Genomic DNA, 16,451 nt, shown 5'->3' with positions numbered 1-16,451 from the left:
TAAACTAACTTAATATCTTCATCGTGCATATGGCATACTTTTCTGCTTCTTGACATCAATTTCTTCATTTTATGCTCTGGATGTCACTTATCCATGGTATGTCATCTCTTTGTCAGTATTCTCAGGTCATTATATCTTCTATATGTGTGTCCGTCGATTTCTCATGACGTCACCATTTGTCTTCCTTTAGTATCTTCTTGGCTTCTTCGGGTATTACATTCTGACAACCGTTATTATCTCTTGCCTGTTGATATGGTTTTCTCAATGGGTACCTTACTGTCCAGGTTTTCTTAGGTGTTGGTACTTCAATAGGTGCTGTTATACTGATAGGCACTGGGCAGAGCCCTACTGCGGCTCTCTGCTGGTTTATCTGTTCTCCATACGTCACATATTTTGGCGTGAATGTACCTGGTACTTCAAAGGGGGTGGCTAGAGTGCGGATGATACTTGGCACTTCCTCTTCAATGGCAAGTGTTAATGATTATAAGGACTATGACTAAGATGTTCAATGGTAGGTAAGAGTGATGGGGCAGATGCGGTAGTAGTGGCCTGTGAGCGGCAGGTATGACCGAGTCATAGTCCAAAGCAAGGGTTCAAGAACTTCTTCAAATGTAGAGGCAAACAGATAAGAAGTAACTGCTGGGCCTTAATGCAAACAACCATTGTTCAAGGTGCCAGGCATGCGTTTTGGCATATAATTAGTTCCTGACCTCAAGGCTCTGAGCCGCGTTTTTCTTCCAGCATTATCGAGAAGTATGGGTGAAATATATACAGCAACTGTTGATGGCCTCATTTAAAATCTGCAAGAGAATATGGCAAAAGAATGCAACCACACCCGCTTCCATACCTTTAATCCACTCTGCTTGAAATCTTCTCAGCATCAGCAAGGAGTAGATTTAGGCAAAGAAATGCAGGTGAATCCAGGTTTCTGTGCCCAAATATGCTCCATTCAGATTATCCAAATGGCCTGTTTATCATAGATTAGTAATGGCTGTGACAATGAATAAAATGGCTGACATTCTCACAATTCATTATTCGTATATATGGTGCTTGCTTTTTGCAGATGGAAAAAACACATGCACAGTAGATGTAAATACACCCTCTCCATTGGCATTAGATTGCTCATGTCGAAGACACACATGCAGATACTGGGCACAGAGCGGAAAGTCACAGAGAAGATTATCAGACAAGGTTTTTGCCCTGTGCACAGAATCCTTTCTTTCGGTCATTGTCAAGCTTGTGGGTTATTGCCCATGGCCCACTTCAAATGATAAGTGTTCTTTAACAAGATACCTCTTCATAGATTAGGTTGGATGGTAAAGCACCAGATCATGAGGTGCATATGTACGTATGTCGGGTTTGCATAAGGCTGTGTCCTCCGTTCATCCTATTTTATCTGTACGTTGCAGAACTGCCGACAGCGTTAGAAGTAATGTGGGCTTTTCCCCATAAATTAGGCCGAGTCTAAATGCAATCACTTAGCTGTGTGTATTTTTTATATGTTTTGATGTTGGCTTAGATAGACGTGACACGCCAATCTAATGTTCCCATTTATACAATCCCACCCCACAAGCAGGGCAAAGAACAGACAGTGAGGTAGTCAAACAAGTTAATTTATTTTAAAGAAGAACATAGTTTCAACTAGACAGGTCTCCAGCTTTACCCTGGAGACCACTATAATACTGTATCAATTCAACATAAATACTTAAACAAAACAAAATTTGACCTGCCTTTATGAACCTTACAATTATAAGTCCACAAAGGCACCCACTTTCAAAAATTCATTCTATATTATGTATATTTTAGATTCTGCAAATACTAGAACGTCTATATATTCCATCTATGCAGATTACATTTTGGGTAGTGTTTCACAAGATACCGGGTATGCATTTTTTCATTTGAGCAATCTCTTGGCACTTGCATTTCTCCATTATCAAGACAAGAGTGGTACCAGAGAGGAGCTACCCAAAAGACAATAATCAATCATTTTTCCAGATACTTATTTTTCTGCAGCTTCAAGACAAGTATGGTGTCGGAGAAAAACAACCTAAATTCAGAATAGTTATTTATTTTTCACTTAACTCTTCTATATACTTGTGAGGTTGTACATGTGGGTATTATATGTAAGTTGTGTTTATTAAACAAAGGCTTGCATACATGAGCTCCTATTAAATTGGAATTCAAAATTGCTTTTTATTCATTTACATGCATACTGGATTCTCAATACAACTGTGCGCAGCTTCTCTGAACATCTGTAAGTGACTTTCACTCAATATAGGAGTACTGCTTGCAATCTGTACATATATTTATGTGTGTGTGCATCCTTCCTAGAACATGAATGTATTCCTTTCAATCTACATGCATGCCTGGTTTTAAAGAGGCATGCAGATAATGATTTCAGTCGCTTTATATTTCTGGGCTGGAGATGTACTATTCTCCAGTAACATATATCTATTGAAGACCCCTTTCTCTTCACATTACACCTGACTCTACCTATGCATTGAAAGACAAAGAAATGCACAGGCTTGCACTTCACACAGTTCTCCATTAATAGAATTAATTATTTCACCATGCCTTTTGTTGCGCAAACATCTGATCTAAAAATATGCTTTCCCTGGCTGCATTAACTTTCTGATGACACTCCAGGCAGTAGAATTATGCATTTACAGAATGGCTCAACGTAACTCGACTCCGATTTAAACCACTACTTATAATTTAAATAGATCTACTTTTACATAAATTATTCTGCATTACAGTGAAACTAAAGGCATTCAGTTTCAAATTTCGTTTTTCCATGCAAAGTCAATTAGAAATTTAAGAACAATATCTCACTTGTGTTTGATATAAAGAAGGAACACAGAACATTTGGATATTGGCGCCTTTTTTTCTTAAATTGGACAATTTCAGAATTGAGGTTGGTTTTACTTTCCAGATGTAACTTATGGTTTTGAGAGAACTACAAGGGAACTCAGTCAGGCGGACATCATTCCTACTGCAAACTCTCACTTCAGGGGCTTATTTTGAAAGAAATCCCTAATTGCAGACTAGTCTTCCTTCTATGGGCTGTTCTAGCATCAGTCTCTCAATGGTCTGAAGTCTGGGTAAAGTTAGTCTTTCTCTCTGCACTCCTCAGTTCGTCCCTTTCTGAATCTTCCTCGCTCAATATTCCATAATCCCCCTGTCCTCTGTGTATGCCATTATATCTCCCTCTAACCCCACTAATGCCTTGTCACAGAGGAGTGGTTTTCCAGTCACCTGATTACAAATGTGGGAGATGAAAAATACTCTTTTTAAAAAAACAAGTGAAGTTTGGTTTTGGGCATAACTGTAGATCAACCATGTGGGAGACTCATAAAAACTTATATTTTCAGATTCTGCAAGTCAGGGCAAACATTTAGAGATTTTTAATCATTACATTCTGGTCATTTTTGATAATTTTATTTGTTATTGGCATTTTGGATCAATTCCAAACATGGGATGCCATATATATTTTTACAGAATCTAATATGTATTGCTTATGACTAAAACATATAGTTCAGGTCAATCAGAGCTTCGCTTATTATGCACCAATTAAGTTCATGATTACACTTTTTTTGTAATTTTGTTCACTTTAAATGCATTTATTTCTTTAGTGTATAATTGTAGCTGTTCTCAACTGGTGGGCAGTGACAGCAGATCACCTATATATTCCTTCCTTATGTTAACATTATCGAAAGCAACATTCTCTTGGTGTGCCTTTTGTTCATAATCTTTCACCATGACTAATTCAAGGCAGATGTCCGTGTACTGGGCATCTGAATGTCAGTCACCTCTTACTCAACCTTTCATGGCTAATGCATGTTTTACAAACCTGTGACTTTAATGGATGATACAAAAGGCTATATATTTTCTTTGAAGGTAAGCTTTGGACCCATTACATGGCATCTGCAGTAAGGTTGGTTGATACAATCTCGGGAGCCAGTCCAAACTGGACTGAAAGAACCATTTATATGTGCCCTTCATGGGCATTCAAACTGTGTCAGGCCAGGATAGGTAAACATGCAAAGTATTTCAAGTTTGTTTTCAGAAGTTTCCAGGTTTTTCCCTTCCAACTTGCTTGAGAAAGCAGAAATGAAACCCACAGGCTGCTTAAGTTTTGTTCTAGCATTTCAGGTCCTCTTGATTAAAAATATAATAGGGCTTTTATATTTGTATAAACTGCACTGGGCCTTGTCTCTTCTTACTACTTTGTTCTGTCTCAAAATGTATAATATCCTGTGCTAGAAATGTTTGGCTTAGAAATTCACACACGAACAAGAAATACTTTGCCAGTATTAATCTGTATACGCCAAACACTTAGTAAAGATGGGCATTGAATAGGATATACATTTCCAATACACTTTCTGGGGATTGCACAATGGCTGAAAGAAAATGGGTATCTGTACATTGATATTGTGAAGCCTAGTTTCAAAAATAAAGGCAGTTCAAACGTAATTTTCAAACATTTACAAAATTCAGGCATGCTATTCAGTTTTACAGGGATCCCTAGGCATTCCTTTTAATTTTGACAGTAAGGAAGAGGCATACATCTCCAATGATTTACAGAGTCATAGCATGTCATCCCTCTTGCTCCACCATGAAGGCCTTTCTCATTTGATTTATTCTGGGCCTCATTTTTATTAGCTATATATTCTCCCACATATGGCACTGGGGGACTAGAGCAGGTTTTGGATGTCTTATTCTTTATAATAAAAAATATATTTTATAGTCTCACTGATCACTAATTATTATCTTCCCCCGCTACCTTTTACCTACAAACCTGACCAACGTTTAACCAGGAAATGGCACTTTCTTTCCTCTTCATAGTCATGTACAAATCATTCCTGTCAATGTAACCACAATGATGATGTATTGTGTTGCATTGTATTGAATTGATTTGCATGTTCAACATTTACAGAAATTCTATTGGCTGCTTCACAAACCTACTACTCCTTATTATTAAAATAAACCTTTTGATTTTCATTTTTAATATGTTGACTTTCACTTGCCAAACTTCTTATTCTTCAAGATAAAGAATGGGTGATAACTTATATATATCCTGTAAATCTGAAGAATAAAGTACATTTTGGGCACTATAACTCGGAGCTCTAACTTGTTTATCCAGTAGAACATTGTCTATCCATTTCATGACTTATCCTTAATCTACAAGCAAGGACTCGTGTAGTTTAAAAACAATCACCCTCCCTCTCTATAGTTAGTCTGCACCTAGCACCTCATTCATTACGACAGAATGCTCATGGGCTGTATCTACCCCTTATTTTTCATATGTTATATATGTTTATACAGGATATATTGCACCACACAATGTAACTGAAGAAGGTTTGTACAATTAGATCTCAAGCTGCACTCTCCCTAACACTTGCAACTTCAGACATGCTTTCCTTCCTAATTGTGAATCCTTGTCTATAGGGAAATTACTAGCATTTTATATATTGCATGCATGTTAATCTCACAATGAATTCTGGTCAGGACATTGCTTACAGAACATAATCTAGCAAACATGATCTATCAGGATTTTACTAAAATCTTATGTATTTCATGCACATTAATTTCACAATGACGTCCACTCAGCCTTCCATGGCCTCATTTTCCACATTCTCTGGGACGCCAATCCGCCGTAGGTTATTGCGTCATGATCTGTTTTCCTGAACCTCAATTTTTGCTCCGAGTTGCTGGACCTCCTTAATCATAGCATCAACATCAGCAGATATGGTCTCTTGGTTGTCCTCAAATGTGCTAATCTTTTGCTCATTTTCAGTATGCACTCGACCTGCGGTGTTAAGGCAGCTGTTTATATCTTTGAGTGTCTGAACATCCATCTCGCCTGGACATCCAATAGATCTGCTCACACTTGTTGATTTGGAGCTGCTATCCTCAGTATGGTCAGCGTCAGAGTCTTGTGAGGACTGCAGCACAACACTGAAACCGGGGAGCGGGCCCACGAGACACAGGCAAAGAATGTCGTTCACAACTGTTGTAGCAGGCCAAACAGAGTCTAAGACGTCTGATACGGACAATTCCATGCACCTTATATTCACACAGGCCAGGCTACCTCAGCCATTGTTTACCTTGCTTGATGTGCATATCCTGATGTCAATTACACCTTCTGTGAGCATGAAATACTAATATAGTGTGCAATCCATGTGTGCAACAACCCGAGTCACACCCTCTAGCCGCGTCGCTCTGCATAGTCTCTGTGCTGGTTATAGTCTCACGTGAGAGTCACTCATGCATGCGCGTTTATCAGCCATGATGTAGAGAGTGTATTCATCACATCTGCCGTGTGGGTCTCTGAGAGAGATTGTTTATGATCAATTGTGCATCAGTTGCCGACTAGGAACACAACATTCTATTGTCTGTTGAGCCGGATGTGTGAGCCAGTCGCAATCATCAAAATCTTGTGTAATTGTGGAACCCCCATATGTCAGAATGGTCCCATCCCACACAGATTATGTTCCCCATCACGCATAAGGTTTAAAGGGGTAGTTCGCTCAGAAATGTTATTGTCCTAATCAATCAGCATGTATTTTCGATCATTCATTGATCCATCTTAAAAAACAATCTATGCATCTTACCTTAGATTTCCTCACTTTTATACATGCAAAAAACGCTTGCCTCGGCACTGGCATCTTGTGAAAATCTTATCCGTTGATTTATCACCCTAAATTCAAGTGCCCTTGCAGCAGTAAAACAGATCACCAGCCCCTAAAGCTGACATCACTAGTGAAAACGATATGCTCCGCCTATTTTAATGACGTTGGTGGGCAGCATAGCCAAACATTCCCTGTCATCAGCCATGTCATAACGTTATCTAAGGCAGAACCATGAACATAAACTCTCACATCCACACAGTACGCAAAACTTTTCTTTCTTTTCACAAAAAGGGTACAAAGCGTATAGTTTTAAGAAAACAGAGGTAAACGGAATGGTAGCAAGTACTTTTATTTTTGTCATAACGCTGAAAAGTGGAGATCATGTCCACGAAAAACATCTTATAATGGCATTTCCGTTCAGAGATTGATTAATCACAATCTTTGTATTGTTCACAGAAAGTTCTTATTTTCCATCACCAATTGTGGATCGACGGACATTGAGATCAGTTAGTGAGAAGAACAGAGTAGTTTCAGTTTCAAATGCAACACTTTCACATCTGCACGTTTTCATAATCTATAGACTGCCATGTTGCTCCTTGTTACTGCCACGGCGAAAGGACAGATTGGTTTCTGGCGATCATCCCAGATAATGGTTATCACAGATACCTTGTTCACTAGTATTGTCCAATTTTGGCTGAGCAAGCCATTAACGGGAAGACTCAGCCCATGACAGGCACACATCGGTATAATGTAACTGTAAAATCGAGAATATTTTTTTTTTCTGCACCCACTTTTTAATATAATATACACATTACATGAATATGTTAACTATGAATTCAAGTTATAATTAACAGGTACGTTGTCTATTATTTGAATCAAATTGAACATATATCCGTGACATTGTTAAACATGTAGCATACAGCACACTTGCCATCCTCAATTGCCAAAACATTAATGAAAACTTTGCATACATTGTATATTGAGTGTCCATTCTCTCTATGTGACGGATGACCAACCAATTTGAAAGACAGATCTCAGTAATAGAAACGTAACTTTCCTATGTCTGCTTTCAATATATTGAATCTTAACAATTCTTTGTGGATATTAGGCATATTGTGTCCTTCAAATTGTTAGCATGGTGCGTTGAAGGCCAAATAACAATGAGACCCTTTATGCAGTGTTCACAGCGAGCCACAGTGAGTTTCATCTCTGAGGGTACACCGGCCACAAAAATAAACAATATTCATGGCAGACTGTGCAGTGAAACACAATGAAATATTTCAAGTATTCCGCATAGCGAAATATTTACTACCATTACAATGGTAACAACACGCCTGGTGACACAACAGTTACGGATTCTTTCACAGATGCACCTAGTCTAGGTGCAGACAGGCTCAGATTGCCCTGTACGGCAATAGGCAATGGTAAAATAAAAAGCGAAACGGTACTGTGGGGCCGTTTTTTGGGTGAAAGTGAGGCAACATTTTATGGCAAAAAAAAGAAACAGAATTCATATCAGGAAAACAGGTTTTTGTACTTTGACCCCAATATGCATCCTTGTGTTTAAAAACACAGAAACGTGTGATTTGTTAATAAAACACTGAGGTCTGCCTCCCTGAAAACTGAACAAAAGGGTTACTTATTTTATTTTTGGGAATTTTGTAGGTTGCCACTGAACAGGGCTCTCAAGTATCGTGATGCTAAAAGGCAATGTTGGGCTTCACAGGCCTCAGGCCATTCCACAAGCCTGGATCTGGGATGTCTTCTCTTTTATTATTGTGCTGGGGCAGAAACACATGTAAAATCAAGAGTGCTAATGGGCCCTTTCCCTGACAATCCACAGCTCATTGGGAAATGGCATTTGCATTTCGAGGGACCTCATTGGGTGTACTCTCCACAGTAAATGGCTGCATCACATAAGCCTGAAACAGATTAATGCATGTACGCTTGCAGATTTTATTTACACAATGCGTGTGTGAAACAGTTCTGTGATGTGAACACCAGTAGAGCAATGCCAAGAGATGTCTGGTTGTCTTGTGCATGTAAGAATTTTTCAAGCATCAGAGTGTTCTAATTGTTTACAGACTATTTTATTTCGGGAACAAGGGGTGTTTCGAACAAATGTTAAAAACAAGAAAAGGGGGTGTTTTATCAAAATGGTGGCGAGCATGGGTACAACGTTAAAAGGAGAGTGCCACCGCCGGGACACCAACGCATTCGCACATTTTGTCCATTGCTTAAATAATTGTACCTTTGCAACTATGCAACCTATGGCATCATTAATCAATGCACCTAGTTCCCAACACCTGAGAAGTATGTATTGTTGTTCGTTAAGTAGCTAATCGCTCCCACCTTCACTGTGGTTTATAAACTCACAAACTTATTTCAGTAATTTTACTTGACGCATAGAGGTGGTTACAGCATGGAATACAGATGCATGTATATAGAAGGATGAAAAGAAGTAGGTTAATATATAGAGGCGACATTGGTGGACCGGGATGTGGTACCAAGGGGGGAAAGGGTGGACAAAGGGTCTTTTTCGCACCAGGATAAATGCACTGTTGCACCCAGGGCCACACGTGCATTGAGCAACTTAAAACAGGACTTACATCACTAAAAGTCCTGCATCTCTAGTGTGAGTTCAGTTTTGAAAGGCTTATTCGCTTATGTGTAGATCTATTGCAGCAATCATCTTCATTTCTGAATCGATTTGACTTTGATTTGATGAGTATTTGTAAGGTGCCTACACAACAAATAATGTCACCAGGCGCCACAGGACATAATGTGGGTAGGGAAAGAAGGGGAGTAACTAAACAATAACAATATATAAACAATAGTAGTCCTACTAGGCCTTGTCACATTCACATTGTGCAAGTGCAGTTAGAAGTGAAGGAGAGAGGGAAGGGGGTGGTGGGTGGACCAAGGTATGGGCAGTTGATACTGGGAGCCCAGGAGGGGAAGTGCCAGGGGGTGCCAGGGGAGGAGGCTACAGACTAAGTGCTTGGGCAGAGGTGTCTCAAGGGGTGGAAGCCCAGCCGCCCGGCAGTCAGGCGGGGGGACCAGAAGGCAGTGCTGATGGGGGTGGGTGCTGGTGTCGACTTGGCAAAGGGATTGGTAGCCTGTAAGACTCATGAAGGACCAGGGCAACAGTCACAGCGCCTGTGGGCGACCACCGGCAGCCAGTGGAGAGATTTTAAAGCTGGAGGGATGCAGTCCTGGGATTCAGGCCAAGGATAAGTCTTGGAGCCCTATTCTGTATTAGTTGAAGGGGGCGAAGGGAGGAAAGATGAAGATTGACGAAGAGGCTCTTGCAGTAGTCCAGCCTGGAAAGTACCAGGGCTCTGAATACAAATTCAGCTTCTGGGGGAAAGTGGGGAACGGGAGAATGCCTTGAAGGAGATGAAGTTGAAAGTGTGCCTTTTTGGAAAAGTCTAAGATGTGAGGGGTGAATGAGAGGGAGGAGTCTTACATCAACCCAAGATTTTTGGCCTCACTAGATTGTGAGGGTTGAGGGCCCAACTAGGGCAACCAAAGGTCAGGAGGGAAACAAGGTGTAGGGGTCCCAATCAGAAGGATTACAGTCTTACTGGCATTAAAACAGAGATCATTGTCTGTGCACCAAGCCTGAATAGCGGTCAGACAATCGGGAATGAGGGAGGAAGAAGAGGAGGTGGTAGAGGGAATCTTGAAGGAAAGCTGCGTGCCATCAGAATAACACTCAAAATGAGTAGAGAAGGAGAAAATCATGTATCACATAAACTTTTTCTCTGTTTCACTTTGCAGCTGATTAGCAAGATTCCGACATTCCAGCGAAGTTAGCTTGTGTATCTTAAAAGACAGTTTGCACCCCCATTAATATTTGTATTTGAATGTCATTGAGCATTTGTAAGGTGCTTTAAACACATAAAAGATTTGTGTTTCAAAGTGCCACAAGGCTAAATGGGATGGGAAAAGGGGAAATAATAACAACAATGGCAAAAACAGTAACTATACAGTCGTTGTTCTACTGGTCCTGCACGTCCTACTGTATTCAGACGTGCAAGTGCAATTGAGGAGAAGAGCAGGGGATGGGGATGGAAGGAGGAGCAGAGGAGTGGACAAGTGTTGGAGGAGGGACTGGGAGGGAAGTGTTAAGGGGACCCAAGGAGGAGAACCTCAAGCTAAGTGCAAGTACAGGCGACTCTCAAGGGTGGGATGTTGAGCCAGCATGCAAGGACCTACAGGGCAGTGCAGTGGGGTAGGGGCAGGGGCTGGTATTGACTGGGAGGAAGGGCCTGGGATCATGTAAGATTCACGAGGGTCAGGCCACCGGTCACATCAGCAGTGGGGCGATTAGCAGGGAAGGGAAAGAGGTAGAGAAGAGCATCGTTTTGAGCAGTTTCCAGAATTTAAGGAGGTTATGCTGAAGCCTGATGGGGGCAGGGAGGCTGTACCAAATGGAGGCACCAGCCAAGGAGAGGGTCCTGCCCCCCACTCTCTGTAACTTAGTGCAATTAAAAAATAAATGGCAAACACTGTGTAGATGGTTCAAAAAAATATAGAGGCTGTGGCAGTAGTCCAGCCTGGAGAGAACCAGGGCTCTGGAGACAGTGAGCTTTTGGGGGAAAGTAAGAAAAGGTAAAATACCTCTGAGGAGGTGCAGCTGGAAGTGGTCCTTCTTGGCAAGCTCTGTCATGTGAGGAGAGAGTGGAGGCGAAGATGAAACCGAGTTTCTTTGCCTCACAGGAAGGAAAAGGTAGAGGGCCCAAAGATGGCGGCCATAATGAGAGATGGAAAGCAGGAGCAGGGGTCCCAATGAGATGGGTCTCAGTCTTACTGCCACTAAGGCAGAGGTCGTTTGAAGTGCACCAATCCTGAATCGCGGATAGACACTCAGGAATGAGAGAGCGAGGAGAGGAGGCTGAGAGGTGCCTGAAAGAGAGCTGAGTGCCATCTGCATAACAAAATCAGAGCTTGTGCTAAGAGATAAAAGTACATAGGACGGTTGCTAATAGTGTAGACTTTTTCAATATATTAAATTGAGAACAAGGCGTACATTGAGTATAAAGCAATAGAAGCTGGCACAGCATATAACATTGACACTAAAGAAAACAATAGTAAAAGTTGACTATCCATTAGTTAGAACAGCAGATAAGCCAAATTCAGCAAGCAAGGAAAAAAGGGGATAGATTGCGATATCCCTAGTCGATTTCAGAGATGTTTTCCTGGTAACCTCCACAGTGTTAATAAAGGCTTCCAGAAGTGGGTGTGTATGTGAATGTCTGACGTGTTCGTTCACACCCACCACGCCTATATGACAAATGTGGACCTCCTGCATCCTGCCAGTGAAGTCCCCTTGCCAACCCGCAGCCACAGATTTCATCTTCTGAATATTCTGACTCGTATATGTAGAGCTGAATAGTGGCCGTAGTTCCTGAATATTGAAGAAGTACATAATCAACAGTGAGATAAATAGAAATTATTTTGTTTGTATACAGTAACGAAATGAGGTTTCACAATAAAATTAAGTTTTAATGAAAAACAAGTGAAAAAACAGCCATGTGAGAAAAACTAACCGTACAAACACAAGATTAATAGGGACAAACTTTAAAGGTTTCCAAGGACACATGTAAAGAGCACGCCATGTTAAAGTAGAATTTAAATATGGTTTGGTAAAGACATTTGTACATGATATAAGAAATGGTCAAATAAAAAGCGACTACTGAGTCAATTAATTATTGGCAGCAAAAGTACCTGTTCTCAGTGTGTCATACTTGGCAGATAGCTGAACAGAGCAGAAACAAGCCAGGGAGACTCGAAAAGAAATACACTGACGTGAAGGAAAAAGAAACTCTTATGTTATGTGATCACAAATGATTTGTTTATGTTTGTCGAGGAAACAGGCGTCTTGGCATTTCCATGGAACACATCAATAGATTGCACACAGAGAACGTTCACGAGACGTGCATTGGCGTTGTGAACAGGGGCATAAGCATCTAGTGATGTCAGCTTTAGGGGCGCGTGATCTGTACTAATTCCACGAGGGCACGTAAACTTAGGGAAATAGGTGAACAGATAGGATTTCCACAAGATGGCGATGCCCAGGCAGGCATTTTCGCATGTATATAAGTGAGGAAAACTAAGGTAAGATGCATAGGATTTTTTTCAAGATGGATTGATTTATGGTCGAATAAACATGGCCGATCGATTGGGACAATAACATTTCTGAGCGAACTACCCCTTTAAGACCATTGTTTACCGTTATCTTGTACCATCTGTTGTGCATCAGCTGCTCGTGAGCTGCAGGTCAGCCGAGTTGTGCATCAGAAGCTTTGTATCATCCAGGTAGTCGGTAGCCTGGTGCCTTATCCACGCTCCGGTGGCAGTGCCCCGCTCCAGGATGACACGCGTCCTTGTCCGTCGTCCTTCACAATGCGACCCTAGTGGAGCGAGTGACGCCCAGCGGTTCACAGGCCTCTGGACGCGGTCCTGCTGTGGGGCACATCATTCCGCTCTGCCGTATATCACATGCTTTTACGTCGACAATACATTGGATTACATCGGATTACCCTCAAAGTAAATATGTAGCTGCCCGCTGTCTCCCGCCTCACAAGCTTCTTTAGATGTCCCTCAATAACGAGTAAAAGTGGCCTCAAGATGAGCAGGCCTGGCCACAGAGGGATCACTAGGGGGGCAGAGGGGGTCTTTTGGTTGTAGCCCTGAATAGAAGCTCAGGGCTACAACCAAAAGGCTAGCTAGCCCCGAGTCCCGATAGTCCCGACATTAGTGTAGCCTTGGATCTTTTCCAGACCTAGCAACGCCCCTGCCTGGCCGTCATCTCCAGAGCCCTGTCACCAAGGAGTCATTTTACTCGGGCTCTCGTTCTTCTCCCAGAGCTATTTTTTTATTCATATGTGGAAATACCCCCCTTTGGAATGGATACATTTAAGATTTCTGCGAATTAAATACCAGCATGAGAGGACCTCTCCAACATCAAAACATACATCATTCCCAAACGTATAGGCAGTGTGTATCATATCTTGCACCAGCGAAGAGACCGCTCATTTAACACCACTTGATGTGTTACTAGTGTGAGAGAGGAGATTGACTAACGGACTGAGCCAGCAGTAGAAACATCGTCAAGAGCACCTACCTATTACTTCCTAACCAGCGTGCGGCGGCGTTTCACACCATCGGAGCATATTAAGTTGTGACTGTGCGAGGCTTCTCTCACACGGTTAATCAGAAATATCACTAACGCTTTCATGAATGGGAAAAAAATCTGTTAAAAAGGTGTTTTAAATTGATCAGTAGCAAGCTAAATAACTACCACAATGATGAATGTCTAAATAAAAGACAAACAAAATCAATTTAGGTCACTGTAGGTTCCAATCACTGTACTCGACACGTCATAATTCCCCCTGCCAATAAGAAAGCTCAAGGGGTTAAAGTTCGCTTCAGCACTTCATGGACAACATCCAGAGCTCTATAACATGCAGGCATGGACCAGCTCAGAAACAGCAGAAGACCTGTGGACGCGCTCGCTCTATTCCAGCCCATCACCAGAAACTGACACTGAAACATTTGCTGCTCATGAAGGAAAAGAAAGGTTGACAACTTGTAACCATAAGACAGAAAGGTGAAAGCCACTGGACCAGGCCCCAACAAGGCGTTGCATTCAACCTGGTAGCTGGGTCCTATTAAGAGATGCTGACAGGGGGGGTGCTGTTGCGCGGAGATCAAGATGGCCGCTCTCATTTAGAGCTCCTGCACCTGAGGCTGACCGGGGTCTTCTTCCTCTAACCCTGCAACATCCCTGAACAGGCGGCTAACCTCCAGACAACCTCGGCAGCGTACAGATCCTACCCCGGTCCCCATCGGTGACCGGGGAGCGAAGGACCAGCAATCGGTTGCCATGAGGGTTAGGAAACGGAGCGCGACCAGCGCTTCCCACCACATCATAGGAGCTGACTATTTTGCATCAGCGGGAGCCGTGAGAACCCTGATGCCGGGTTGTGGAACTCAGCAAACCCCTGCCTCCTCTCAAGCGCATTAACAGTGGCCCCCAGCTGCGACATGCAGGGCACCTCCCCGCCAACGGCGAGAGACATTTTTTTTTGTTACACTATGTTGTTGAGGCCAGAGCACAGAATGGGATCACCCTGCACCGTGGGGCGGCCTCCCACATACCTGCAATTGTTGTCCCTCTGCAGGACACCCTGGATGGCTGCATGCCGAACTCCATTAAGGACTGCTCCGAGGGCTGACAACGTTCTTTCCCACCATCCTGTGCCATGCAATATCAAGTGAGCAGGGACTGCAAGTCCAACGCCATGCGCCACCCTAGTCACCATTGCTGGTTAAGCCCTGCAGTCCCCCTGGGGGAATATTGACGGCCATCTTGAAGGTAGCGAGGTGACTACCCATCATAGCCGTTCCGCTGGTAGCTGCGGCTGTGAGTGAGCGCCTAGCACTTAGCGTAACATTAACTGACTGGCAGTCCTGCATGCAACTTTTCCGCTGCTGCACACTTGGCTCATTTTGCCCTGAGGGGAGGCTTGATTGAGACCCGGGGTGATCACATTGCCCCATCCTACCACCCAAGGGCCAGCGTATTTATCCTCATTGCCTACGCCCTCACAGCAGACGGGAAGGCATCAACCTGCTATCATTACACTATAGTGGATCACTGGATTAAGATACTCAATACCCTTTGGAGCACTCCCATCTTTTGGCTGTGACCTCTGTCCTTGCACAGTATGACAAAGGGGAGAGCAAAAAAACAATGCTTCATGAGCCAATACACTAAATCCACTTCTAAGCCATTGACCACTGGCGGGGCGACCGCAAGCATGTAACTAGAAGCAATACCGATGGAACTTACCGAAACTCAATGCATGATGGCATGTATGCAGGAGGGATTTGCCAAAGTGCACAGCAAACTCAATGACATGACCAGCACCATATACTCAATCACAACTCGCATAGATAAGACTGATCAACGTCTAGTGGGGGCTGAAACAAGAGTGGGCACAGTGGAGGATGATATGTCCACCATGACAAATGAACATGCTACACTCTCATTCTCTAGGTGAGTGCTCCAGGTGGAAAAGTAGAACGACGACTTGGAATCACCATCTCGTCGCAATAACATTCTCGTTATAGGAGTCCCTGAGAGCAATAATGACAACACCCTTAGAACAGTGGATAGAGGACCCCCTGCTGCCACTTCTGGGGAATACAACATTATCGCCACAATTTGGAGTTGAACGCAGACATAAATCCCTGGCTCCTAAACCCAGACCTTGGGCACCTCTACAGCCCATCATTGCCCGTATTCTTAACTACCGGGACCGTGACGCGATCCTCTGAGCGGCCCGTGAACAAGGAGACCTGATGTTGGGATCGAGTAAAATATACATCTATCCTGATTTCTCAGTGGCCATTCAGCAGGAGAGGAAATCCTTCTTAGCAGTCAAGAAACAACTGCGAGACAATAACTTGAAATATGCAATGTTATACCCTGCCAAGCTACGTGTGGAGTGGAACAGCAAGACCTTCTTTTTCATGCTACCTGGCGAAGCCACAAAATCTTTGGCTGAAACTCTACCACTGCCCTGAACACCGAGCATAAATCCCAATGGCTGCCCTTGTAAAGATGACTCACTTCTCTCTGCCCTCACATGCCCTGTGGTTTGTTTTTCATGAAAAGTAGTATACTTGCTGTTACCGCTATATTATCCACTGGGATACTGAGGATGGCCACTCTCTTACTCACAGACCTATGGTTGATGGTGGGTGTGCTGCCCCTGGCCTTTGGCAGTTATATAAGAAGTATGT

The sequence above is a fragment of the Ambystoma mexicanum genome, chromosome 3p, assembly GCF_040938575.1.
Source record: "Ambystoma mexicanum isolate Mex_15411 chromosome 3p, UKY_AmexF1_1, whole genome shotgun sequence".
Classification (NCBI taxonomy): domain Eukaryota; kingdom Metazoa; phylum Chordata; class Amphibia; order Caudata; family Ambystomatidae; genus Ambystoma; species Ambystoma mexicanum.
The sequence above is the reverse complement of the archived record's forward strand: the minus strand, read 5'-3'. Positions refer to the sequence as shown.